The sequence below is a fragment of the Morus notabilis genome, unplaced genomic scaffold (genome assembly GCF_000414095.1).
Source record: "Morus notabilis unplaced genomic scaffold, ASM41409v2 Scaffold606, whole genome shotgun sequence".
In the NCBI taxonomy this organism is placed as follows: Eukaryota; Viridiplantae; Streptophyta; class Magnoliopsida; order Rosales; family Moraceae; genus Morus; species Morus notabilis.
The window spans coordinates 27,779-30,162 of NW_010364071.1; the positions used below are offsets into that span (position 1 = coordinate 27,779).

At 39.0% G+C, this 2,384-nt stretch overlaps 1 non-coding gene across 1 annotated transcript; it reads left to right on the top strand.

The window, feature by feature from the left end:
* The first annotated feature begins 1,058 nt into the window (after positions 1-1,058).
* On the top strand, positions 1,059-1,165 carry LOC112093010. Its single transcript, XR_002902871.1, has one exon. It is a non-coding gene; the product is annotated as a small nucleolar RNA R71 (small nucleolar RNA).
* The last annotated feature ends 1,219 nt before the right edge of the window (positions 1,166-2,384 follow it).

The window sequence follows — 2,384 nt, forward strand, 5'->3', positions numbered from 1 at the left end:
AAACATAGTCTAGGTTGTTGTGAGACCGAGAGGAGATCAACGATTATATAATCAAATTAGGATTTAGGTCGTTGTGAGGCCGAGAGGCAATCAATATTCCTATTTTCTAATTCTAAAAGGTGAAGCTTAATTTGTGTTTAAATATTCATTTCGAATAGGGATATTATTTTGGGTATTTAAATACAATTTCTTGTGAGGCACTCGAGAGAGGTTGCGAGATGATATTAGAGCCTTGATTAATGAATTGAATGGAATTGATTAGTGATTACATAATAGGATGAACATAGGAATTATAAAGTGAAATCAAGTCCCTAGACCATTTGTGTATAGATACTTTATTTTTATTTTTATATTGTATTTAGTTTTTATTCTGAATTATCATCTTATTAGGTTGTCTAGATAAAGTTAAGTTACAATAATCACAGTACTTAACGGCAATTCTAAACCCAATCTCTGTGGAGATGATACTCACTCACCCTATACTCAAAACTTGACACCGTATGCTTGCGGAAATTTATTATATACAAAAATATTAAGCATCACCTGGTGGATAGGTGCTTCTATGGTAGGCATTGGGTCCACTAGAACTTGCTCCCTGATTACTCCATGATAAGTTTGGATGTTGCCTCATCCCTTGGTTATGAGGATTTGAATAATGATGGTTACCCTTGTTGAAATTAGCAACATAGCATGCGGAGGCGGGGTTGGATGGGCAATCTTCATATAAGTGGCCCTCTCCACAGTAAACACATGAGAAACCAGTAGTTTGCACTGCATTTACCCCTACCGGTATGTTCAATGCTTTTACCATATTTGTCAAAGATGACATTTGAGCTGAGAGTGCAGTGATAGCATCAACTTCATGAATTCTAGTGGCCTTCCTTGCATTTAGTCTCTCGGTTGGCCATTGATAATTGTTGTTAGCCATCCTCTCCAGAATCTAATATGCTTCATTGTAAGATTTGGCCAAAATGGCTCCACCAGCTGCGGCATTGACTATGGTCCTTGTTTGCCCATTGAGACTATTATAGAAAGTCTCCATTTGAATCCAATGGGGGATCCCATGATGAGGGCACTTCCGTAAAAGCTCCTTGAACCTTTCCCATGCTTCATACAATGACTCCCCGTCTTCTTGTTGGAAAGAGGTAATGTCGTTCCTTAGCTTTGCATTCTTGGTTGGAGGGAAGTATTTCATGAGAAACTTCTCTGCCAAACCATCCCATGTCGCCACCGAATCTGGAGGCAAAGAATTCAGCCATGCCCGAGCTTTATCCCTCAAAGAATAAGGGAATAGCTTTAACCTTAATGCATCTTCTGTCACCCCCGGTAACTTGAAAGTATCACTCACCTCCATAAATTGTCTGAGATGGAGGTGAGGATCTTCGGTTGCTACACCACTAAATTGGCCTACAGTTTGGAGCATTTGGAACATCACTGGCTTAAGCTCAAAATGGCGCCTGAATCACTGGCCTCACTATGCCGGGGTTAAGTCCATGTAAAATGGGCACAGCATAGTCTCGAATGGCCCTGTTTCTATCATCTACCAGCACCGGTTGAGGAGCAGGGATGTTGGCATGTGCCTGCTGCCCATTGTTTCCTGCTGCCCCTTCTGCCATGTCTCCCACTCCCGCTAAGCCTTGTTGTTCCCTTCTCCAAGCTCAGAATGTTCTTTCGATTTTAGGATCTATAGGCAACAACTCTAAGTCTTGCGGTGGATTCATGCAAGCAACTTACTAACCTGAGAAATTAAGAACCAAATGAATGAGATTAAAAAGTAAACAAATGTAAAACAAATTGACTCCTACAAATACTTTTAATGATTTCAATCCTCGGCAACAGCACCAAAAACTTGTTGCGTGATATTTATGCTCGCAAGTGCACGTGTCACAAACAAGTAATAAAGAGTGAATAAGAGTGTCGATCCTATGAGGATTAAGTCACCGAAAGTATGAGTTGGAAGTTATATAATCAACAAAACAAGTAAAGAATGAATGTGGCAAAAATTCACTAAAATGATGTAAATAAAATGAATGCAAACTAAATGCAGTCTAAAGTGACTAACAGTAACAAGAACGTAATTATGGGTTGTAATTCAGTGGTGAAAATGAGCTAGGTCTACTAACTTCCCCCTAATTGCAAGTCTGATTAGAATGTTACCTAGAATGCTACAGCATTTTACTATCTCTGTTAACAGAAACTCCTTAATTGCATAAAGTTCTTCCGAATTAATTATGACTCGGGTTCCTCAAGCCATTTCTGACATATTCCTATGTGAATCCAACTCTAGGAATGCAGATTTAAGCTCAGGTTTCAATAAGTTATGCAAGGTGAATAATATATTCTTATACCATCCACTAATCAACAACTCAGTAAGTTTATTGAAC